Source organism: Papio anubis, chromosome 9 (genome assembly GCF_008728515.1).
Source record: "Papio anubis isolate 15944 chromosome 9, Panubis1.0, whole genome shotgun sequence".
In the NCBI taxonomy this organism is placed as follows: domain Eukaryota; kingdom Metazoa; phylum Chordata; class Mammalia; order Primates; family Cercopithecidae; genus Papio; species Papio anubis.
The window spans coordinates 90,248,450-90,275,368 of record NC_044984.1 but is presented as its reverse complement, the minus strand read 5'-3'; the positions used below and the strand labels follow the sequence as shown (position 1 = coordinate 90,275,368).

At 38.6% G+C, this 26,919-nt stretch overlaps 1 long non-coding RNA gene across 3 annotated transcripts in view; it reads left to right on the top strand.

The window, feature by feature from the left end:
- The window catches only part of LOC108581085, a 62,839-nt gene that overhangs the window by 10,137 nt on the left and 25,783 nt on the right, over positions 1–26,919 (top strand). The window contains exons 2-3 of one of the 3 annotated variants that reach the window (XR_004176165.1): positions 8,964–9,061; positions 14,513–14,575. This is a non-coding gene — a long non-coding RNA (uncharacterized LOC108581085). Of the gene's footprint in view, positions 1–8,662; positions 9,062–14,512; positions 14,576–26,919 lie in introns of those variants that run through there. The other 2 variants (XR_004176164.1, XR_004176163.1) reach the window with 2 other exon arrangements.

Sequence of the window (26,919 nt, the reverse complement as noted above, 5' to 3'; positions counted from 1 at the left end):
TCCCTCTTCCCTCTACAGGGGTTCCAAATGCTAACAGTCCTGGACAACTGGCATTCCCAGCACTGGTGTGCAATTCCTCTGAGCTCAGATCGTTTTCCCTCCTCATGCAAGGCTCTTCTCAGGAGGAAGGAGCTGGCAAGATTTCTGTTCTGGAGCACAACCTTTGGAGTGTCTAGCCATTCTGAGTCCACACATGTGTGTCCATGAAATGCCAATCCTGCTGCTGACCCTTCTGCTTGTAGAGTTCCGCCTGCACTGTTTGGCCTGAACCCTTCACACATTGGGTGACATCTGTGTTAGTATTTCACTCTGCCAACATTGAGTGAATGTATAAACAAATTGAACAAAATGATGACCCAACTCAACTGTGATCTAGATTATCCTATAGGCATGCTATAGAATGGAGTTATAGGTGAGAAAAGCAAGAAAACCTTGTTTGTTAGTCTGTTCTCACGCTGCTAATAAAGACCTACCCAAATCTGGGTAATTTATAAAGGAAAGAGGCTTAATGGACTCACAGGTTCACATGGCTGGGGAGGCCTCAGAGTCATGGTGGAAGGCAAATGAGGAGCAAAGTCATGTCTTACATGGAGGCAGGCAAGAGAGCATGTGCAGGGGAACTCACCTTTATAAAACCATCAGATCTTGTGAGACTTATTCACTATCACAAGAACAGCACGGGAATAAACCGCCCCATGGTTCAATTACCTCCCACCAGGTCCCTCCCAGGACACACGGGGATTATGGAAGCTACAATTGAAGATGAGATTTGGGTGGGGACACAGCCAAACCATGTCACCTTGAAACTGCAGTCTTAATGCTTGTTTCTCTTCTTCCAAATAGGGAGGTCAACCGAAGATGCTACCTTCGTGGAGCATATCACTGCTCTTTCTAGTCTCAATTTAGATGTGCATGATACTTTCAGAGAATGAAAACCTCACTAATGATAATCAGATACATTGACTTTTTTTGGCCTCTGCCTATAATAAGTTAATTGCATATGCTTTCCTGGCCATTATAAAATGAATAAATTAATTACTTATATGAAAGGGAAGGTAATTTTTTGCGTTTATTTTAAAACAATTTCAAACTTAAAGAAATGCTGCAGACATAGTACAAAAGGTGTTATTTTTCCTGAACTATTTGAGAGTAAGTTGCCAACATAATGCTTCATGACACCCAAATACTTTGGTGTATATTTCTTACGAAGAAGGTGCTATGGTTTAAACGATGATGTCCCCTCCAAAATTCATGTTGAAATTAATCCCCAATGCAACAGTTTTAAGAGATGTGGCCTTTGGAAAGTGATTAATTCATGAGGATTCCACTCTCATGAATGGGATTAGCACCCTTGGAAAAAGGCTCAAGGCTGAAGGGAGCACTCTCTTGCTTTTCCATCCCTTTTTCCATGTGAGGACACAACATTCCTTCTCTCTAGAGGATGCGGTGATAGGGCGCCATCTTGGAAACAGAGAGCAGCTCTCAGTGGACACCAATCCTGCTGGCATCTTGATCTTGAACTTTCCAGCCTCCAAAACCATGAGAAATAAACTTCTGTTGTTCATAAATTACCCAGTCTTTGGTATTTTGTTATAGCAGCACAAATGGACTAAGACACAAGGAAATTTTCCTTTATAAGCACTACACAAAATCAAAATTGGGAATATTAACAATAATACGTTACTACCATTTAATCCACGGATCTCATTCAAGTTCTGTGTTATCCCATTAATGTCCTTTATAGCAAAAGTATCCAATTCAGGATCAGTCATTACATTTAGTTATCTTATCTCTTTAGTTCCATTCAACCAGATCTTTTCTGACTTTCATTACTTTGACACTTTTGAAGATTATAGGCTATTTTGTCAGACATCTCTCAATTTGAGTTTATTTGATCTTTCCGCATGATTACATTCAGGTTATACATTTTTTTTTGGCAGGGATGTCATTGAAGCAGTGCTGTGTTCTTATCGTTGCGTCTTATTAGATAGCCTATATTTCTATTGGCTCCTTTACTTGTGCTATTAGCCTTAACTTCTTGAGTAGGGAACTATCTGCCAGGTTTCTTCATTACAAAGTTACCTTTTAAAATTGTGTTACTAAGAAGTATTTTGTGAAGGTACTTTGAGGCTATGTAGTTAGCTCATTCCTCCTCAAACTTTCACCTACTGCATATTAGCATCCACTGTGTTTCTGGGCTAAATCAGTTACTTGTGCTGGCTGCCAAACGGTGATTTTCTGACTCCATCATTTCTTCTCCATTCATCAGTTGGCATTCCACTGTAAGAAAAGCTTTCTCCTTTTCCCACTTATTTATGTCAGTATGGACTCACAGATTCTATTTTATTTAGTGGGTTAATCATGTCATGGTTATTTATTTTGATGCTCTTTATTTTAAGGACTCATTAATTTCTATTTTATTACATGAATTTATAATCTGTTACTATTGTTATTTCTCTGCCTTAGTTGTCACATATTTCTACAGGGGGAGCCCCCATTAAGCTTCTTCTGTGTTCTTTTGACATTTGTCATCATTCTTTGAGCATTTCCTTATTTTCTGTCCCAATAAGATGTTCCCTGTCCCAACCCTGGAATCAGTCAATTCTCCAAAAAGCCCTGCTTTGTTTTAGTGGAGAATAGCATTTAGGAAACTAAAGATTGGTCTAGGCAATAGGCATGCTCCTTGGTTGGGGGGTGTTGGTGCTTCCAGGCTCTCTCACTGGACAAAACTAGAGAACGTATGCATGTGTATACATACATACATGCATGCATATGCGACCGTATCCATACTTGTTTCAATATCTCTTTTGAAAATCCCAGTTCAACACCACATGGCTTATGTTAGTTTTTTCAGTTTCCATATTTGTAGTCCCTTCCCCAACAGTTAGAAAACTGTCTCCCTTCATCCTCAATTTGTTTACTTATCTGATCAATCCCCTCCATGTAGTCAAACTTCCATCCCCACTGCCATCCCCCCTCCCACCCAACCCGGCAAGACAGCCTTGCCTGACTCTAACAGCCTGAACTGGGCCACTGCTCCAGAGCGCTCTGACCTCCCCATTCCCACTTTGCTCAGCCCCACCTTGTACTCTTAGACAGAATTATTCAGAAATGAAGGATAGATGGAAGCAAACTATAACTCCCCTTTAAATTGATGTTTTTAATAAAAACTAATACAAAAGAAAAAATATAGAGGGAAAGAATTTTAATTTTTTTCTGGACACCCTCCAATTGTTTCAGTATACTAGTATTCCAAGTAAATAAAAAAATTTTAGTCAAGCTTTATTATGTGATACTATTTTAATGTGAAAATTGTGAGGAAGGGCTATTCTTCTTCTTCTTTTCCAGTTTCCTTTTCTCTTTCCATTTCTATTCTGTTTTTTTTTTTTTTAGACAGTCTTGCTTTGTTGCCTAGGCTGGAGTGCAGTGGTATGATCTCGGCTCACTGCAACCATCGCCTCCTGGGTTCAAGCAATTCTCCTGCCTCAGCCTCCTGAGTAGCTGGGATTATGGGCATGCACCACCACACCCGGCTAATTTTTGTATTTTTAGTAGAGATGGGATTTCACCATGTTGGCTAGGCTGGTCTCGAACTCCTGACCTCAGGTGATCCGCCTACCTCTGCTTCCCAAAGTGCTAGGATTACATGCATGAGCCACCATGCCTGGCCTTCCATTTCTATTCTATCTCTTCTATTTCATGGGTGGCTGAAATAAGAGCAAAGGAATTATATCACAAATTGATCTAATAAAATACACAATACTAGAAAAATCAATTGAGAAGTGTGTGACTCAAAGTAAAAAAACCTGTCTTATAAAAACATTATATAGTCAATATTTTAAGAGTTAGAAGTTCATAAGCATGGTGACTAACTCTTAGGAAAGAACCTATTATTTATCAGTATATTAAAATCTTACTGAAGTAAACAGGATAGGCTGGTAAATTTTAAGGCAAATTAAAGCAAAAAGATTAAGATGAGAGATAGAGCTGTTATTTACGGAAGGAGATTTAGTTACGATTGAGGAAAGGAACTATAATTTATAGAGGGTAATTAGGCTGGGATTATGCTCAGCTATGATTAGCAAAGACCCAAATTAATGATGGCTTAAACCAGTTGAATCATACAGTTTGGATATTTGTCCCCCTAAATCTTATGTTGAAATGTAATCCCCAATGTTGGAGATGGGGCTTAGTGAGAGGTGTTTGGGTCATGAGGGCAGATCCTTCATGGCTTGATGCTGTTCTCATGATATTGAGTGAGTTCCTGCGAGATCTGGTTGTTTAAAAGTGTGTGGTACCTCCCTGTCCTCTCTCTCTTGCTCCCCCTCCTGTGCCGCCTTTGCCTTCTGCCATGGTTGGAAGCTTCCTGAGGCCTCCCCAGAAGCTGATGCCAGCGCTGTGCTTTTTGTACAGCCTGCAGGACCATGAGCCAATTAAACATCTTTTCTTATAAATTACCCAGTCTCAGATATTTCTTTGTAGTAACACAAGAACTGTCTAACAAAAAGAAAGTGTATTGACCTCTTCTGTAAAGGTGAATAGTTCAATACTGGGGTGATGCTCTGCTCCTTGAAATCTTCAGAGACCCTGACTGCCCCTAGCTTTTGATCTGCCCTCTTAGGCTATGACCCTCATTTTCATCATCCCAGATGGAGAGCTAACTACCACATACATAGTCGAAGGGTTAAATAGAGGAAGGAGGGAAAAAAGGGCAAGCACCAGCTATCTTTAAAGGAAATTTCCTGCAAGTTGCTGCACAATTCTTTTCCTTATAGCATGTTCACCAGAACCTGGTCACATGGCCACACTGGCTGCAGTGGAGGCTGGAAAAGGATTCTTACAGTCCCGGTGGCCCTACGCCCTGCTGAGAATCAGGGATTCTAATACCAGTAGGCTGTTTGGGGTAGGTAACCATTGATCTCTATTGCCAAAGGGTCTACTGGATGTTGTCTATTTCCTTATCATAAAATGGGTTAAATTGGCCTGGTGCATGGCACACGCCTATAATCCCAACACTTTAGGAAGCTGAGGCAGGCAGATCACTTGAGGTCAGGAGTTCGAGACCAGCCTAGACAACATGGTGAAACCCCGTCTCTACAAAAATACAAAAATTAGCCTAGTGTAGTGACGCATGCCTGTAATCCCAGCTCCTCAGGAGGCTGAGGCAGGAGAATTGCTTGAGCCCAGGAGGCAGAGGTTGTAGTGAGCTGAGATCACGCCACTGTACTCCAGCCTGGGTGACAGAGTGAGTGAAATTCTATCTCAAAAATAAATAAATAAATAATTTTAAAAATGGGTTAAATATTATTAACAGGGTTAAACAAGATAACAATAGCTAATACTTATACTTCTTATATTCCAGGGATTTCAGGTGAAAAACCTATTTATAATTATCTTATAATATTTAACATAATTTTTTTTGCTCTTCACACTGCATTTTTCAAAAATACAATTATCATGTAAATTCAGGGAAGACTATGCTTGTTTTTGTTTAGAGTTTTACTGACAGTTTTCACTATTTTAGAACAGCATTGACAACGCTGCAAGCTGCACTTGAATCACCGAGACAACATCCATGCCTCTGTTTACAGGTTCAAGCAGCTGACTACTTTGTGAGATTTTCTAGTGTAGAAGTGCTTGAGCATTTGCATATTTTTATTATCAATTATTTTATATTTATGTCTGCTTGATGCTACAGTTTAGGCATTATATTTATTTTAAAATTACATGTGTAGGTAGGCTATATTCTGTATGAATTTCACTTGATAGTACAAAACAGAACTGCTGCTAGCATATAAGCTGCCTCTGTACAAATAAGAAAAAGAGGCCCCCTCGAGTGGAGGAATTAGGAAAAGGCACCCCTTCTTTGGGGTTGATGTAGCCCCCTGCCAGAGTGCATGACTAGGCAACAGAGTGCACCTAGAATTTGCCCCCCATCTACCACTTGTATAACTGTAGATGGCAAGCCCCTTTAAAGGCAGCATGAAAAAAAAAATACTTTTTTTTTAGACGGGATCTTGCTCTGTCTCCCAGGCTGGAGTGCAATGGTGCGATCTTGGCTCACTGCAACCTCCGCCTCCCCGGTTCAAGCAATTCTCCTGCCTCAGCCTACCTAGTAGCTGGGATGACAGGTGCATGCTACCACGCCCAGCTAATTTTTGTATTGAAAAAATACTTCTTGTAGAAAGTAGGCATTGGGTCTGATGGGGCTGATGATTACTGTTATAAAAAGATAGTCAAGGATTGAATCTAGAAATACTTCCATGTTTAGAGGTATAGTAAGTGGACCCAACAGTTAGGAAGAGACCGAGAGAGTAGTGTCGTAGAAACCAAGTGAAGACAGTACTGTAAGAAGAGAAAGTGACCCTTTGCATCAAATGCTGCTGTTAACCAGCGCTTTGGGAGGCCAACATGGGCAGATCACTTGAGGTCAGGATTTCAAGACTAGCCTGGGAAACATGGTGAAACCATCTCTACTAAAAATACAAAAATTAGCTGGGCGTGGCGGTGTACACCTGTAATCCTAGCTACTTAGGAGGCTGAGTGCAAGAATTGCCTGGGAAGCAGAGGCTGCAGTGAGCCGAGATCATGCCACTGCACTCCAGCCTGGGAGACAGAATGAGACACAGACCCAAAAAAAAAATAAATAAATAAAAAATAAAGACAGATGAAAACTAATTCTGTCCACTGGAGTAGGCCATGTGGGGGTCACTGATGATCTTTACAAGGACACCCAGTGAGGTAGTAGGATTGAAAGCTTGATTGACATGGATTTAGGTGGAAACATAGGGAGAAGTGAAGAAGGTAAGTATAGACAACTCTGGTGCTAGAGACTAAGGAGCTGAGGGTGTTTGCAAGGGAGTGTTGATACGTAAGTCAATGAATAACAAAGATAATATTAGGTAGTGATTTACATTTTGAAGAAAAATATGTAAAATAACACCCAAAAGACTGGGGCTCTAGTATTCATTCAGTCATTAGACTCTTTGAGTCCTTGAACAGGTCACCTTTACCTCATTGGGTCTCAGTTTCCTCAACTGAAAAAAAATGCAAAGGTTGAACTTGGTGACCTCTTTTATCTTTAGCATCTGTTATTCTATATATTGAAAAATAGCTTCCAAACAAACTAGTTTATACTTTACCATCTTGTACAAAGTATTTAGCCTCCCTATATCTTAGTTTCTTCTATTATTTTATTTTATTTTACACTTGATCTTAGCCAAAAGGCCGAGAAGCAATATTTTGATTTATTTTGAGACAGAGCCTCGCTCTGTCACCCAGGCTGGATTGCAGTGCACTATCACGGCTCACTCCAGCCTCAAACTCCCAGGCTCAGGTGATCCTTCTACCTCAGCCTCCCAAGTAACTGAAACTACAGGCACACGCCACCATACCCAGCTAATTTTTGTATTTTTTGTAGAGACAGAGATTTGCCATGTTGCCCAGGTTGGTCCCAGACTACTAGACTCACATGATCTGCTTGCCTCAGCGTCCCAAAGTGCTAGGATTGCAGGCACAAGTCACCGCATCTGGTCAGTTTCTTCTATTTTAAAACTATGGACATGTCCAAAGATGTTCATGGTCAATACTAGTTAAGTGGCTAAATAATACTTCCATTGGCAACAATTTTTTCATATGATAAAATGTAATACAGGCTAGGCATCATGGCTCACACCTGTAATCCCAGCACTTTGGGAGGCTGAGGTGAGTGGATCACCTGAGGTCAGGAGTTCAAGACCAGCCTGGCGAACATAGTGAAACCCTGTCTCTACTAAAAATACAAAAAAAATTAGCTGGGCATGATAGCGGGCACCTGTAATCCCAGCTACTCGGGAGGCTAAGGCAGGAGAATTGCTTGAACCTGAGAGGCAGAGGTTGCAGTGAGCCTAGATCACACCATTTTACTCCAGCCTGGGCAACAAGAGCGAAACTCCACCTCAAAAAAAAAAAAAACAGAAGTAATACAACAATTTAAAATAACATTTACAAGCATTCTAATGACATGGAAAAATACAAGGCATCAAAATATGTAAATGAATATTAATAATGTCAAATAAAATATAAAACAGACTAAAAAGAAACACCAAAATAGTATTAGTTGTTATTTTTAGGTTATGGGATTTGGGATGGTTAAATTTTCTTTATAATTTCTTGGGTTTTTCATTTTTAAAAATTTTGCCATTAGAAAATGTGCCATTGATAATAGGGAGATTATTTTTTAACTCAGCTTTAGCTTTTTAACATTTATGAATGCTTATGTCCATAACTATTTGTTCACAATTATGTTCCATACAAGGGATTTACAGAATATGGTCACCATGACCCTGAAGTCACTTGCATACACACTAATTTAAACATGTAAATGTTCACTCAAGAATATATTCATCTAGCTGGGCACAGTGGCTCACACATGTAATCCCAACACTTTGGGAGGCTGAGGCAGGCGGATCACGAGGTCAGGAGTTTGAGACTAGCCTGGCCAACATGGTGAAACCCCATCTCTACTAAAAATACAAAAATTAGCTGGGCATGGTGATGTACACCTATAATCCCAGCTACCCAGGAGGCTGAGGCAGGAGAATGGCTTGAACCCAGGAAGTGGAGTTTGCAGTGAGCCATGATCACGCCACTGCACTCCAGCCTGAGTGACAAAGCAAGACTCCATCTCAAAAAGAAAAAAAAAAAGAATATATTTATCTGAGATTAGCCAGTGAATCTTTCCTTTAAGAGGTGGTGGAAATGTATTGATTTTTAAAGTTAGAATTGGTAATATTAGAATAATAATAGTCTAAACAATATCTTGTGCTATAGTCGGGTATGAGCAGGACAGGAGAGGGCTCCCCCACTACACACACACTAGGTGTGTGGGGCAACCACCCTGTGATGGTCAGGCAGTTGTTAACTGTTTCGCTACAGTAATAATTGGTCACAGCTGGCACCAGGGAAAGACAGTCTCTTAACAGATAGAAAACACCTGAAACTGGTGAGCAGCCGCTTCTGGATCAGATCTCAGCGTTGGATGAGCAGGAGAACCAACGCAAGACCTCGGAAGTGTGCCAAGGTATGAAACCCCAAGTCAAAAGTTCAAACCATGCTCGTCTTTCAAATTGCCCGCTTGGCTCTCTGTCAAGTGTACTTTCCTTCCTTTCCTTCCTGCTCTAAAGCTTTTGAATAAACTTTCATGCCTGCTCTAAAACTTGTCTCGGTCTCTCCTTCTGCCCCTCAAATTGTTTCTCCTGTGGAGTCAAGAATTGAGGTTGCTATAGACCCGGATGGATACGGGTTCTCCACCGATAACAGGGCTACATACACAATTAATATTAACCATTCTGTTGTAATCAAAATCATCCAGCAGAATTTCAGAATCTTGCAAAAGTTGACCATATGTGTCATAATAGTCTTTTCCTCAAACCTCGTCCCCCTCAACCCCCTGGCCTTTTTTTTTTTTTTTTTTTAAGATAGTGTCCCACTCTGTCACACAGGCTAGAGAGCAGTGGTGTGATCACAGCTCACTGCAGCCTCAAGCTCCCAGGCCCAAGCGACTCTCCCATCTCAGTCTCCCAAGTAACTGGAACTACATCCATCACACACATTTTAAAACATTTTATAAAGACAGGGGTCTCGTTACATTGCTTAGACTGGTCTTGAACTCCTTGGCTTAAGCAGTCCTCTTGCCTCAGCCTCCCAAAGTGCTGGGATTGCAAGCCTGAGCCACTACACCTCTCCCTCTCTCCCTCTCTCCCACTCTCCTCCCTCCTCCGTCTCTCCCTCTCTCCTCCCTCTTCCCTCTTCTGTCTCTCCCTCTCTCCCTCTCTTCATCTCTCCCTGCCTCTCTCCCTCTTTCTTCCCTCTCTCATCCCTCTTTCCCTCTTTCTCTCTCTCCTCCCTCTCTCCCTCTTTCTTTCTCTCCTTCCTCTCTTCATCTCTCTCTCCTCCCTCTCTCCACCTTCTCTCCTCCCTCTCCACCCTCTCTCCCTCTCTCTGTCCTCCTCCTCTCCCTTTTTCCTTCTCTCCTCCCTCTCTTCCTTCCTCTCTCCCTCTCTTATCCCTCTCTTCCTCTCTCATTTCTCTCTCCCGCTCTCATCCCTCTCTCTCTCTTTCCCTCTCTCTCTTCTCCCTCTCTCCACGCTCTCTCCTCCCTCTGTCTCTCCTGTGTTTATTCCTCTTTCCCTCTCTCCTCCCTCTCCCCCTCTCTCTCCTCCCTCTCTTCCTCTCTCTCTCCTCCATCTATCCCTCTTTCCCTCTCATCCCTCTCTCCTTCTCTTACCCTTCTCTCCCTCTTTCTCTCTCTCCTCCATCTATCCCTCTTTCCGTCTCATCCCTCTCTCCTTCTCTCACCCTTCTCTCCCTCTTTCTCTCTCCACCCTCCCTGCTCCCTCTCTCTCCTCCCTCTCCTTTCCCTCTCCTCCCTCTGTGCTCTCTCTCTCTCTCTCTCTCTCTCTCAGGTTGCACACATGTACACTCCAAAAACTTATCTTTTAAGCACACTTCAACAGTAAACAAGGAAGCTGGCATTAACTCAAGCCAACACATTCCCTGCTTTCTGAACATTATAACATCCTGAGCCACAGTCCCTTCTGCATCTGAGTAAGTTTCCAGTATTTACCCACGTTTCTGGCTGAGTTAACTCTCTCCTGCTGGGCAAGAAGATGAAAGTGAGATGAGATGGGGAGAGGAAATGTATAGAATGTGGATTTTAAACCAAATATCTTCACCTATGCAAATAAGAACAGGACGGATGTCTAGCCTTCCCTAAGCAGACAGGATGAAGTAGGTAGCGAAGATCCTCTTTTTATTTGAACATAACGTTAAGTAGTTTCCGAGTGAAGAATTCAAGATTGTTTCTCTACTACTGTTCGAAGTCCGTTTGCTACTTAATTACATTCATGAATGCTCATTAATACACCGTTTGAAGAGATTAACTGGAACAGTGCCCAAGGCAGCATACGCCTTTTCCAGGCAGGAATAAGGATACCCTCAAATATGTGAATATGGACAATAGGCAAGCCAGCATAGTGACACACTTGTTTCATGAGTCATTTTAATTAAATAATACATGAGCAAATACTGAGTAAGGCCTTACTCCATGACAAATAATAGGAATTCATATGAGATAAAGAAGATTATGTTTTCATAGATAATTTGATACATTTGTGGTCTATTTGTGGGGAAAAGAGAATATTCTGTTCTTAATCATTTCATTCTGGATTATAATAAATCTGCATTCATATAAACATGACTAATTTGGAATTTATGGGAATTCCATTAGAGCTGAATTTATCATTGTTCTCTGAAAAGAAGATCTTGCTAAGAAAGCTGCTCGTGTAAACAAGAATGCAATGCACATATATCCCAGAACTTAAAGTAAAATTTTTAAAAATCCCAGAAAAAAAAAGAATGCGGAAGAAATCATTAGGAATTTGCAAAGAGTATTTTCTAACTTTTAAAAGGCATCCTTGATATCATCAAAATGTATAGTTGCAATAGAAACAAAAGCCTGAGAGTCCTTGTTATATCACCTGATACTCATCATCATCACTCTTTCCTCTTCTTCTCACGTAGCAATGTATCATGAACATTTTCACATGTCAATATACATTATTTTACAACAAGATTTTTAATAGCTGCATGATATTCCATCTCATGTTCTACTATAATTTATTTAACCTATTGTTAGACGTTCAACCTGGTTATGACTTTTTTGTAATTGTAATGGTGCCATGAACCTCCCTATTCATATTCATTTGTATGTACCTCTTTGATTGTGTTCTTAGGCTAAAGTCTTAAAAATAAGATTGTTTGATCATAGGACATGTTTAATTAAGGCCTTTAAGGTATTCCAAAATTAAAGGGCTGGAAGTCAGAGGGCAAGGAATTCCACTGATAGAGTCCATAGACTAACCTCCTGGGACAGAGCAAGACAGAGAAGGACAAGGAATGCATCTTGAGAGGCTAACACAAGTCATTCAGCATCCTCCTTCCCCAAACTAGAGCCTCTTTGCTGCATTTTTTCCTGTAAAGCTTATTTCCTGTTCATGTATCCTATAATGTATATATTTATTATAATAATTATTATTTTTTGAGACGGAGTCTCTCTCTCACCCAGGCTGGAGTGCAGTGGCACCATCTCGCCTCACTGCAACCTCTGCCTCTGGGGCTCAAGCGATTCTCTTGCCTCAGCCTCCGGAGTAGCTGGAATTACAAGCATGCACCACCAGGCCTGGCTAATTTCTTTTTGTATTTTTAGTACAGATGGGCTTTCACCATGTTGGCCAGGCCATTCTCAAACTCCTGACCTCAGGTGATCCACCTACCTTGGACTTCCAAAGTGCTGGGATTACAGGCATAAGCCACTACATCTGGCCAATTTCTTATTTATTTTAATTATTATATGTTTGCCTTCACTAAAATATAAGGTCTATGAAGTCAAGAATTGGCTTTTTACTTCATTGCTGGATATCCAGTGCCTAAGCAAATGCCATGTACATCATAATCAATAATTCTATTTTTAATGAATAAGTAAAACAAAGGGATTGATAATCCTGCTATATTACGTACCAGTCAGATCACCTCTGAAGTATTCCGGTCAGACCAGGTCCTACTTGGAGAGGAATATTGACACACTGACAAGTGGTCTTTTAAGTGTGTCCTGGGCAGAATGATTGAAGAAACTCTGATTGTTTGGTTTGGAAAAGAGAAGGAAGTTAGGGATAGGAAAGCTTGTCTATCTTAAAATATTCAACTCTCTTAAAACATTAAAAAACCTTTCATATGAAAAATATTCAGGCTTATAACCTGTACCACAGGATGGAAATTGTTGAATTTTGCTCAGCCTAAGAAAGAGCTTGTTCTCATTTAGAGCTGCATTAAGAATTGAATAGGCTTCTTCTCTCTCTCTCTCTCTCTATATATATATATATACACACACACACACACATATATACACATACATATGTGTACATATACATAATACACATACATATATACACATACGTATATACACATATATACACATACATGGCATTTGTTTAGGTAGTGGATATCCAGCAGTGAATTAAAAAGCCAGTTCTTTCACATATATCAAGGAAGAGACATGGAGGAATATATGTATGTGTATATATGTGTGTGTGTATATATATATATTCCTCCATATCTCTTCCTTGATATATATGAAAGAATTGGCTTTTTAATTCACTGCTGGATATCCAGTACCTAAATAAATGCCATGTACCTCATACACAATGATTCTATTTTTAATGAATGAGTAAAAAAAGGGATTGGTAATCCTACTAGATTGTGTACCAGTCAGATTACCTTTGAAGTATTTTGGCCAGGCCAGGTCCTACTTAGAGAGGAATATATCTTTGATAAATACGAACAGTATACATATAGAGGAATATAATATATATATAATATATATATCCCTTGCCATTTTAAGGAGAAAACACTTATTGGGATGTAGAGGTGATGCAAGTGTCTGATGGGTAAAAAGATTCTGAAGGTTTCTTTCAATCTTGAGGTCTTGTGATTCAGTAAATATATTAACATGGCTTTTATGGTTTTTATTCTGATAATTTTCTTACTGGTTCATCACCAGAGAAGGGACCAATATAGGGGCAAAGAAGAATATCATGATCTAATATAAAATAATACATATTTTGAGGGTAGCCAAAAGTTTTGCTTACTAGAAATGGTATCTTCCATTCATTTCATAGAAAGCTAGAAAATTCACCATTTAAAATTAATTGCTTTAGGTTGAAACTGACAGTAAATCTTCTATTTATTCAGGGCAATGCTCAATAGAAAAAAAATGTAAATATAGGGCAACATCAAGTAAGAAAACAATCTAATTTTAGAAAAAAAACTTAGAGAAAGTATCCTAAATCAATATAGCCTAATATTATTGAGGTCATGGAACATAAATAAAATAAATGTTAAGAAATACATTAATAATCTGGTATGATCAGTAAGTTCCTTCCTTTCTCCCATCTTTTATCTTACTGTTTCTTCTTTCCCTTTCTATCACTTCTCTCCTCTTTCTTTCCCATTCTTCAGTAAGTATCCATTTATCACTGACTTATTATAAGCTCTGGGAATACAATGATTAACAAATGGAGACATGGTTCCTTCCTACCTGGCCTTAGCAGGAGCCAGTTAACAAGAGGAAGAAAAAAAGACTTTCACGACCAAGAAAGGAAGGGGAGTAGAAAAGCAATGAACAGAAGAGAAATGGGCAACATCGTTTGCTTATTTTTTTCTACCTTCATCCCACTCCATTCCTTGTATAGTTTTTCTTGCTGGGTGCCATCTTCTTTCAACTTCTGATAAAACCCACTGCAATGCAATAATCATCCAAGTGTTCTTCTGATTGGATAACAAGTTCATTTATTTAATTATTTTCAATAAATTATTTTTAAATCCAAGTGTCCTTCTGATTGGATAGCACATTCATTTATTTAATTATTTTCAATAAATTATTTTTAAATATGATCATATTTAAAATCTTTCCCAGGAAAAGAGGAAGACAGTAACTTGACAGTGGAGAAACGTGGAAGCCATTGCCTTAATCATGAAGGTTAGTGTCATCAGTGATGTCCTGAAGGTATCATGTCTGCCAGATTTCTATTCTTCCCCTGGATAGTTAATGATGAGCTAACCATCTTAGAAGTCAAAGGAAATTTTTGTTCATTAAGGGACTTTGAGAAGCCTTTGGGCTCTCTTGAGTGTTACTTGCTTTCCACTGCAATACATTCCTCTTCCATCCCTGCCCTCTGCTGGGTATGCTCTCTGTCACTTTGACCTTGATTACATGGGTTTGGCTTACTGGTTGGGGCCACTTCCATCAACACCATGTTTAACACAAGTTGCTTTTAAATAGCTTTCATTTAAATTATGGAGTATTCCAAACTGCACAAAAATGCCAAAAATAGTATGACAATGTAAAACATACTCCATCCCTGTTTTAAAACGCTGTAACGTTTTGCCATATTTGCTTTGCCCCCTTACCCCCAAATTACAAAAAAGATATAGAAGTCCCACATCCACATCCCATTTCCCAACTGTCCCTTTGAGAAGGACTACAGGCTATATACCTGGAGTTGAAATTGACTATACCCATCTTCAACTTTTCTAGATATTGCTGAATTGTTCTTTAAAATTAGTTTATATTAATCAGGGTTCTCCAGAGAAACAGAATCAAGAGGATAGAGATATATAGACATGGGTATGAATATGTCTATAGATGTAAATATGGATATTGATATAGATTATTTTATAGAATTGGCTCACATGATTGTGGGTGTGGTGGGGTGGGTCAGCAGGCTGGAGATTCAGGTAAGAGTTGCTGTTGTAGTCTTGAGTTTGAAACCTGCAAGGTGGTCCAGCAAATGGGAAAGTCAGGCAGAGCTTCGATGTTGGATTCTTGAGAAAAATTATTCTTTCTTGAGTCTTTGCTCATAAGCCCCTCAACTGATTGGAAGAGGCCCACCCACATTATGGAGGGTAATCGACTTTTCTCAATGTCCATTGATTTAAATGTTAATCACATCTAAAAAAGTACATTTGCAACAACGTTTAGACTCATATTTGACCGAACAACTGGGCATCTCAGCTTAACCAAGCCGACACATAAAATTACCTATAATTGCCGGGCATAATGGCTCATACCTGTAATCCCAGCATTTTGGGAGTCTGAGGCGAGTGGATCTCTTGAGGTCAGGAGTTTGAGACCAGCCTGGCCGACATGGCAGAAACTCATCTCTACCAAAATTCCAAAAATTAGCCAGGTATAGTGGTGGGCACCTATAATCCCAGCTACTCGGGAGGCTGAGGCAGGAGAATCACTTGAACCTGGGAGGCAAGGGTTGCAGTGAGCCGAGATCGTGCCACTGCACTCCTGCCTGGGTGACAGAGCGAGACTCCATCTCAAAAAAAAAAAAAAAGAAAAAAAAGAAATTAACTGTCATAGGGTTGCACCAGTTTATACCAGTTTATACCCCCACCAGCACCTTTGAGAGTTCTTGTTGCTTGATACCCTTACCAGTCTTTGGTACTTACAGACGTTTTAATTTTGCCAGTCAGCTTAGTGTGAATTGGTATCTTGTTTTAATTTGGATTTTTTGATTTTCCTGACTACTAGAAAATTGAGTATTGTTGTGTTTGTTTATTGGTCTGAGTTTTCTCTTCAGTTGATTGCGTATTCAAATCTTGCTCATTTTTATATTGAGTTCTTTGAATTTTTCTCATTGACCTATAAGACTTTATAATTCTGGATAAAAAATACTTTGTAGATTATTATAACTTTCTTTTCCTAGACTAATGGTTCTCAACATCGGCTGTACATTAGACTCACTTGGGGAGCTTTTAAAACTCTAAGTACCTTGGCTGTACCTTCAACCACTTAAAATCAGGATTTTGGGAGGTATAACCTAGGATTAGTACTTTTCAAAGCTCTCCAGGTGCTGCTTGTGTGCTTCTGAGAAACAGTGTCCCAGACTAAGGCAGTAGGGTCTCTGCCATACAGAAAGTTTTAATTTTAATATTTCTGATGCCTTAATTTTCTTTTATAGTTTCTACTTTTTGTTTTCTTTAAATTTTTCTACACCTGATGTCATTAAAATATTTTACTATATATTCTTCTCCCTATCTCTTTTGTGTATTAAAATTCTTACAGTGTTGTGACAAGGATTTTTCTACACAGATGACTAAAAACTCTTGTTTTGACAGATTGACAACCTCCTTTTTTTTTCAGTTTGTCATTACAGAACCAAGAAAAGGTAGTTTTAATAGAAGTTGTGCAAAATACTTATTTTTATGATGTGGCTATAAGTGAGAAGGAACCGTAGATTTTAGTCATTGCATTCCAATTTTAGAGCTTCATTTTCATTTGTATTATATCCAAACTTTTGAAGGGTGATGGTTTGACTGATATGCTCTAATTCAGCTTCAGTAAGAGTTATTAATCATACGTGCGGTTCCAGTAGAAGTATTTTAATTACCATTGACTAAACTGGGGAAGAAAAGTTACTGATAAAAACAGGAAGTTAAACAACTTCAGTGAAGTGACTAATTATTGCTGGCTCTAACTGTGGACACAAATGGGATTATTATAAAGTAGGGAGATGGTGGATCTGAAGAAGCTTAGGATGAGGTCGCACTAGATAGATCTTATTCGTGGAACATTGTTGAGTGTGCACTTGCATCTTTCTTTGTGACTAAAACCAGAAAAAGTGAACACATCTGTGATGGTTAATATTGAGTGTCAACTTGATTGGATTGAAGGATGCAAAGTATTGTTCCTGGGTGTGTCTGCGAGAGTGTTGCCAAAGGAGATTAAATTTGAGTTATTAGACTGGGAAAGGCAGACCCACCCTCAATCTGGGTGGGCTCCATCTATCAGCTGTCAGCACAGCCAGAATAAAAGCAGACAGAAAAACATGGAAAGACCAGAACTGGCTTAGTCCTCCAGCCTGCATCTTTCTCCCATGCTGGATGCTTGCTGTCCTTGAACATTGTCTTCAGCTTTGGGACTTGGACTGGCTTCCTTGCTCCTCAGCTTGCAGACAGCCTATTGTGGGACCTCACCTTGTGATTGTGTGAGTTAATACTCCTTAATAAACTCCTCTTTATATGTACATCTATCCTATTAGTTCTGTCCCTCGAGAGAACCCTGATTAATACAGTATCTTTCCTGCTGTCTTCATGCTCTTGTTAGCAGCACGTTGCTTCTTATTGTTTTGTTCTTCTTTCCTTTCCATGCAACCCATGTGACTTTTAAGTTTTCTTATTTTCTGTGAAACAAAATTTGTTTGTCCACGTTTCTTTGCTGCTTCATCCTACTTGTCAAGAGTTTTGGTTGCATATAACAGAAATCTAAGTCAAACTAGCCTAAGCCAAAAAAAAAAAAGACCCTAATTATAGTTTTTGTTTTCATTTATGTATGCATTCAGGGAAGGAAACTATTGTTTAGGATCATTGACTAGTGCCTGAAAGAAATTTGGAAGCCAATCAAGGAAAACAAAATGTGATTTACAAGAAAAAAGTAAGGTTGTTTGCTTTGTGAATGGCATTTTACCAGGTACAGAGTACCTTTTGGTTTCCCTAGCAGTACTGAAATACTTTCATTACACAAGGACTCTCAATGGTTTAAAGCTCACAATCTCAGCACTATTTATTTATTTTTATTGTGGTAAAAATATACATAATGTAAAACTTACCATTTTAATCATTTTAAGTATACAGTTCAGTAACATTAAGTAGTGACATTATTGTGCAACCATCACCACTATCTGCCTCCAGAACTTTTTAACTATTGACATTTTGGACTGAATAATTCTTGTTGGAGTGGTGGTAGGATCTGTCCTGTACACTGTAGGGTATTTAGCATCATCCTTGGCCTCTACTCATTAGATGCCAATAGCATCTCCACCCTCTCCCACCCCCACCCTGTCCTGAAAATCAAAAATGTCTCTGGACATTGCCAAATGTCCCCTGGGAGGCGAAGTTATCCATAGTTGAGAACCATTGATTTTAAGGGGAAGAATTTCTATTGTAAGTTGTGCCATTTTAACTTTGAAGAAATAACTTGGGAAAAATGCATTATGGGCATTCATTAATATCAGACACAGAACTATTTGTAACTTAACTATGTACCAGATCAATTGTGCTTTCAGTAGTAAACAAATAGAGCATTTAATTGTCAGAACAGTGATAACATAATTACTCTGATTGGCATTGCTGCAGAAGACCTAAGACTAATCAGAAATAGTCTAGATTGGAAATGACAGCTTTACATGCATGACTGAATGTGTATGGCTTAAAAATTGCTGAAGTATAAGGTTAAGAAGTTTATCATAATTACTGCATGTTTTATAGAGTGGCATCAACTGACTTGCAGAAAAATAGCAATTCTGTGTTATTCTCATACAGAAAGAGTATCTTCTGTTAAGAATTATTATTTTCTTTCATCTTGTTGTACCAATATATGCTGTAGTTACAGTGAACAAGACAATATAGGCAAATATTTGAGGGATGTATTAATTGCATGCAAGGTAACATGAAATTTCCCAAAGCCAGATATGATTCTGCATCCAATTCTATCCAATGCCTAAAATGAAGATTCCTGAGTAGTACTTTAGCTTTTAAGGTACTAGAGAACATTTTTCCATGCATCATAGAAATAATGTGATCCATTATTATCTTAAGAAATGAGGCGCTTAACGTTATTCATAACGTTATTCACCATGTTCCAAATAGCTGATATTTGTCCTTAGATATGAATACCAATTAAGATAGAAAAAGTCAGGTTTATTCCATGCAAAATTACTTCCATTATTTATTTCTAGCAATTATCAGGATATATTAGGTATAGCTGCTGCAATACAGAAGACAAGAATTTTAAAATATTAAACTTGGTTCCACTGATATTTGTGTAAGTCCCTTGACCTAATCAGGCCTTAGTTTTGCATTAGTCAAATTCAGGGATTGAGAGATAGTCTTAGGGATCTTTCCAACTTTAAGATAGTATTATTTTCCTTCCTTCCTTCCTTCCTTCCTTCCTTCCTTCCTTCCTTCCTTCCTCTCTTTCTCTTTTTGACAGAGTCTTGCTCTGTCACCCAGGCTGGAGTGCAGAGGTATGATCTCAGCTCACTGCAACCTCCACCTCCTGGGTTCTAGTGATTCTCGTGCCTCAGCCTCTCTAGTAGCTGGATTACAGGCGCGCACCACCATGCCTGGCTAATTTTTGTATTTTTAGTTGAGACAAGGTTTCACCATGTTGGCCAGTTTGGTCTTAAACTCCTGACCTCAAGTGTTCCACCCATCTTGGCCTCCCAAAGTGCTGGGATTACAGGCGTGAGTCACTGTGCCTGACCAAGATGGTATTATTTTCTTATAGTTTAAATTAATAACTGAAAAGAATGAAGATTAAAATAAAGAATATCCTTTGATTTGTGACTATGCTTTCAATTATACAAGTAGTTTATACAAATAGTCAAAATAAAGGGCAGGCTAGCTTTTCAGTTTAAGTAACAATGAAGTCTTTTTGTAGGTAAAGCTTTCAGCAGTTTCCCACACATGTTGAGGACGTGAGATGGTGCAATATAATTATTTTAAAACCATACACTGTAAAGTGAGATTTTGCAAGCATGCTAATACTTATACTTGATTTCAAAGTAAAGTAGAGCAAGTAGAAGTGTGATAGACTAAGAAGATAAATGAAAACTGGTTCAGCTTTCTGCCTGATGACCTGATTATAGAAAGTAGGCTAGATGATTATGGATAGTACAGAAGACAAAATATGCTGGTATAAAATATTTTACTTATTCATTTATCCATAATTATTTATATTTAATAAAAGTTTTCATCTCCCTATAGGTACATATTCTGTTTTAGAGAAAGTCTAGACTGCTCTTGGATATACAGAAAAATAATATTCATCATGATGATTGCCATTTATTAAGCACTTCTGTGCCAATGCTTTACATTCATTATCTCATTTAATCCTTACAGCCACTCTATGAAACAGGTATTATTAGCTAGAATTCCTAAGTAACTTGCTCAAGTTTTCACAGAGAACAAGTCACAGAGCCAGGATCTGTCTGCCTCCAAACTTTACTCCTTAGCTCTTCTAACCCAAACTGTAAGAACTTCAGGAAAAAACAAACAACAAAACAAAACAAAACAAAACAAACACCTCAATTCTTAATGCTACATATAGTTCATAGCCTCAGTGAGACAGTGAAATTCCTATGTTGCAGCCTGAGTGGGAATTATTTTGAGATCTGTGACTGTCAACTTAATTACCCATACACATGACCTTCTGGATAGTATCAGATTCATCTGTTGATCTCTGAATTATGTTTTGGTGAGTGGTCAAAATTAAGATCATTCTGGTGGTAGAAGGTCTGCTAGGCTTTATTTCATTCCCTGTCTGTAAGCAGACAGAGGGCCTGCAGAGACTCCTGGGAGTTTAAATTAGAGGAAGACTTTCTTAGCTTCTTACAAACCTCACCCCGTCTTTTGAATGGTAGTCCTTCAGAGGCATGCTTAAAGAATAGACATTTTCCCACGGTCCCCTGCTGATTCTGAATGAACAGATTCTCAGTCCCCCGCTGACTGGTGAATATATTGCGTATCCCCATCTTTACCCTTTACTGACAGCCTTCATAAAAACTAGCTTAGAAGACAAATGGCACTGCAGAACCTCTGACAACTCATTAAGGAAGCATACAGTAGGTTTCTGCCAAAGACTGCTACTATTTTAATGTGACCTAACAGCAGTTTTGTCATGATGGAAGAAGGAAAGGACACTGCCAAGAATGACTGCCTTTGGTCAAATGCAGCGTAATGTCCCCTTGCACTGTTCTTAAAGAGAGAAGTAGTGAAGAAGTCAACGAACGTATAGATTATCTATGGCATGTGGCTTTCACACATGCTGCTTCCTCTGCATGGAATGCCTTTCTCTCTCTTCCCCACCTGCCCTTCGAGAGCTGGCCCAAATCGTACCTTCAGTATGAACCCTTCCCTGTCACCCATGGCATCACTTCTTCCTCTGGATTCTGACAACACTTGTTTCTACCTGTTATAACCATTCACATGTTGCCGTATAGTTTGTAGAATTATTTGTCTTGACTCAATTAGAAGCTCCTTGAACACAGGAACTATACCTTATTCACCACTGCATTTCTTTTCTTTTCTTTTCTTTTCTTTCTTTTTTTTTCTCTTTTCTTTTTTCTTTTTCTTTTTTTTTGAGACAGAATCTTGCTCTGTCGCCCAGGCCGGAGTGCAGTGGTGTGATCTCGGCTCACTGCAACCTCTGCCTCCCGGGTTCAAGCAATTCTCCTGCCTCAGCCTCCTGAGTAGCTGGCATTACAGGTGTGTGCCACTATGCCTGGCTAATTTTTGTATTTTTAGTAGAGACGGGGGTTTCACCATGTTGGTCAGGCTGGTCTCGAACTCCTGACTTCGTGATCCACCCACCATGGCCTCCCAAAGTGCTGGGATTACAGGTGTGAGCCACCACGCCCAGCCCACCATTGTATTTTTTGTACCCAGAAGAGCACCTAGCACATAGTAGGTCCTGGGTTACTGATTATTAAATGACTTCCCTATTGTCATATGAGCTTATTCTTGTTGGAGGCCAGATCTACTTAGAGAATGGTGATTATGATCATGAAAATGACTGACAAGTCCTACCTCTGCCAATGACTTGATATGTAGCTTTTCAAGTTTCCCCATTCTGTAAAAGGGGAATTACAATGATATCTACCTCATGGAAGAAAATTTCTGCAAATGATTTCAGGGTTTTTTGTTCATAATTATAGATATATTCATGTTTCCTGCTGTTGTGGTAATTTATACTTTTCCCAAAATCATTCATATCTTGTAATTTATTTTTTAAAGTAATAATAAGTATTCTCCTACTTGTTGATTTCATCTGTACATCTGGTTATAGCCCATTCCTAATTTGTATATATGTGTGTTTTCCTGCCTTTCTCTTTTCCTCTTTCTAAAGAGAAATATGTCAAAATGTTAATAATGGTTTTCTGTGGGTGATAAGATTATAGACTACTTTTACTTTTATGTTTGTCTGTGTTTTCCAAATATTCAGAAATCAGTCTATATTACTTATGTGTTCACAAAACGATACTTTATGCTTAATTTTCAAATAAGGAAACTGAAGCCAGGAGCATTTCATAGGTGGATCATGGCCTTATGTTAGGACCAGAAAACTTCCCCTGACCCAGCCACTCTTTAGCCAATAGGGTGAGAGTCAACCACCACGACTCTTCCAGTTCTCACTGATCTGCAGAAACTGAGCCATTAAACCACTTCACTGTCTCTTGTTCTCGTCTTACATAAAGGGTTGTTAGCATAAGGTAAACCATCACTGTGAATTGATCGTCGGGGTTTCATCCACCTTATGTGGTAAGTTGAATTTTTTGGCATCTCAGCATATGGTTGGTAATAAAAGACAATTATAATAGTGATAAAAGATAACAGTTAATATGTGATGATAACACATATGGCAATAAGTGAAAACATCTGAATGTGTAATTGGAAGGTAGATGCTATATATTTGATATTTTAAAATTTCCTGTGATTCTGTAGTAGGATTGTTAAAGGAAAACTATTTTTTATTTTTATCTTACTTTACCTTTTTTTTTTTTTTATTTGAGACAGAGTTTGTCTCTGTTGCCCAGGCTGGAGTGCAGTGGTACAGTCTCAGTTCACTGCAACCTCCAACTCCTGGGCTCAAGCGATCCTCCCACCTCAGCCTTCTGAGTAGCTGAGACTACAGACATACACCACCATGCCCAGCTAATTTTTGTATTTTTTTTAGAGACGATTCTCACCATGTTGTCCAGACTGGTCTCAAACTCCTAAGTTCAAGTGATCCACCTGCCTCGGTGTCCCAAAGTGCTGGGATTACAGCCATGAACCACTGCGCCCAGCACAAAACTTTTTTTTAAAAAACTGTTTGGAAAAGGCTTCTTGTGGTTCCTAACTCATAGCAAATTAGAAAGGAAAGACATGCAGTACAATTTGATTCAACAAATCGTTTTGGATTACCTACTTTAAATCTTTTTCTAGACCACAAATAGAAATGCTTTATCTTATAAAAATATAAGCTACCTTCAAAGAGATTTTCTTTAATAAGATTTTAACCATTAGATAAGGCATCTTATTTGTCTTCAAACTCTTAAGTGACTTGCCTGGTGATCACCACATGAACACAATAATAATTGTGTCTTTTCCTATGAGGATATAAGTTTATGAGGGCAAAATTATATCCTTATTTCATTGTTCTAAGGTTGTTAACAAACCTTAGAACACTGTAACAAAATGGGGATATTTAACAAGTTTTTAAATAACGATACTAATAGATGGCATTTTTAATATACCAAACACGTATTATCCCTTAAATGAAGTATTGCATTAAATCGTCACAATAAACCTATATAAGACAGTGAGCACTTTCATTTTGTTGAGGTTTAGAGAGATTACAGAATTTCTTCAAGGTTACATAGCTTGAAAATGGTGTGGCCAGGATTCCACCCAGGTCTGTCTGACTCTTCAGAGTTGAGACTCTACTACTTTGATCTCCAAACTCAAAAAATATTTGGTGGCCAAATAAATGAGTGAACTTCCATTTGCAGAAATTTGTAATTAATTCATCACTTTTCCTAGAAAAGAAAAGGGTTTCTGAGTTCACAAACATTTCCCTAAGAGAAAGAACAAGTGCAAGTGCCTATGAGATTTATTTTACTGTTTCAAAGATGCACCATTGTTTTATATACCAATTGTGTGTTGATTATAATAATTGATATCATGTCTGTATAAGCATATGTATCAACTAAAATTATAGACATCATTGATTACTAGTAATATCCCAAATTTTTAGAATGGGTAATAAATGTAATGTGTAAATATATAGGTTTTCTGTATTGCAATGTGAATTATTTTTCTGTAAGTTATGAGGCAGTACCATGCAGTGGTTAAGCACACAGACTATGGACCCAATCAGTGTGTCTGTTTTCAAATCCCAGTTGGCTACTTATTAGCTTGTAGTCTAGGGAAAATCAGTCAGTTTCTCTGATTTTAGATACTTCATCTGTTAAATAGGGATGACAATAATATCTTCCTCTGGATCATTCAAGCTATACTTCATTAGACCTAGTGAAGCGTTTTTGGTTTAATTTCTAGAGCCTTTTGCAAAATACAGATCAGATCCATTGCTTAAAATACCTATCTGCTGTCAGAGGACATATTTCTGCTTGTATTTTGTTTTCAAAATTGTCTTCTGGTTCAAAGATTTTTAACTGTTGTCAGGAAGTCATCTTCAGTCCTATGATGCCCTAAAAACAGCCATCCTGTCAGGTTATTGACTCTCACTGAGCTTATGGTAAGTTCAAACATGATGTTAATGAGACACGTTTCCATCCACTCACTTCCCACTATAAGCTAGTTAATTTTGCATAAAGAAAACCTCCCATCCATAACTATAGCCTACAGTTCTCATTCCTTCCATCTAGGCAGGTGCTTGCTCCATATCTCTTTGCAATTGGAAGATATATATTCACTAATATTTTCTTGCTGTCTTGCTCTCTCTTCTTCCATCTCATCAGTCAGTCTTTGCACAAATAAGCCCCTTAGCTCTATTCACAGAGCAAATGAACAGAATTCATCTTTGTTAGATGAGGTCCATGGCCCAGTGGATCTATTTGGAATATGCCAGACTATTTGTTAACTAGGGTGAGCTATAAAGCATTTTTGGAGATTAAAAAAATGATGTCTTTTGCTCTCCTAGGAAATGTTTTCTAAAGTTAAGTTTAGGAACTATAAGGTGTGGATTTTGTATGATTTTGTTGTTTGCAATTCTGATGGCTAAGAAAGAATAAAGATGTTAACAAAATTTAACTTTGGACAGAGGATGTAAGAATGACTATTGTCTTTTTTGTGCTCTTCTACATTTGAAACATTCTCCCCCGGAAAAGAATTCTAAATTCCTCCACCTGCTTGAAAAGGTCAGAAACCTCTTTCCAAAAATACTTTTTTATCCTCTTAATGCAATAGTCTCAACTCTGGCCACTCATTAGAATCACCTGAAAACATGTTTTTAAACTCTCATGCCTGGAAGGATATGGAAAAGACACTTCTCAAAAGAAGACATTTATGCAGCCAACAGACACATGAAAAAATGCTCATCATCACTGGCCACCAGAGAAATGCAAATCAAAACCACAATGAGATACCATCTCACACCAGTCAAAATGGCGATCATTAAAAAGTCAGGAAACAACAGGTGCGGGAGAGGATATGGAGAAATAGGAACACTTTTACACTGTTGGTGGGAGTGTAAACTAGTTCAACCATTGTGGAAGACAGTGTGGCGATTCCTCAAGGATATAGAACTAGAAATACCATTTGACCCAGCGATCCCATTATTGGGTATATATCCAAAGGATTATAAATCATGCTACTATAAAGACACATGCACACGTATGTTCATTGCAGCACTATTCACAATGTCAAAGACTTGGAACCAACCCAAATGTCCATCAATGACAGACTGGATTAAGAAAATGTGGCACATATACACCATGGAAAACTATGCAGCCATGAAAAAGGATGAGTTCATGTCCTTTGTAGGGACATGGATGAAGCTGGAAACCACCATTCTGAGCAAACTGTCACAAGGGCAGAAAACCAAACACCGTATGTTCTCACTCATAGGTGGGAATTGAACAATGAGATCACTTGGAGACAGGAAGGGGAACATCACACACCGGTGTCTGTCGGGAGGTGGGGGTTGGGAGAGGGATAGCATTAGGAGAAATACCTAATGTAAATGATGAGTTAATGGGTGCAACAAACCAACATGGCACATGTATACACGTACCCTAGAACTTAAAGTATAATTTAAAAAAAAAAAGTCTCATGCCTGGAACCAAACACAAAGATTCAAATTTAACGTTCTTGGGTGAGTTTTGAGCATTATTATTATTTAAAAGTGCCCCCCAATGATTCTGATTTGCAGCCAATGAAATCCAATGAACTAATGTGTTGCCTTATCTAATTATCTCTCTGATCTCTTAGTAGGTTCCTTGAGAAATGAACTAATGGTAATAGTTCATCTTATTCCTTATGGAGCACTCAGCTAATATTTGTTGTTTGATTGAGGCTAAGAGGAAAAATAGAAGACATGATCTAGACTTTACAGTACAATGTATACCATTGCAATCCATCAGAGACATGATTGGATTTTTTTTTTGTATTATATCTCAGTGCCAATAATTTATTTTATTATCAGCCTTGAGCTAAATTTTAATGCCTATCTCTGTTACAGAAACTAGAAATTTTATATCCCTGACTGGAATAATAATATAACATGCTCCAGGTCCCTCATCAATCTGTTCA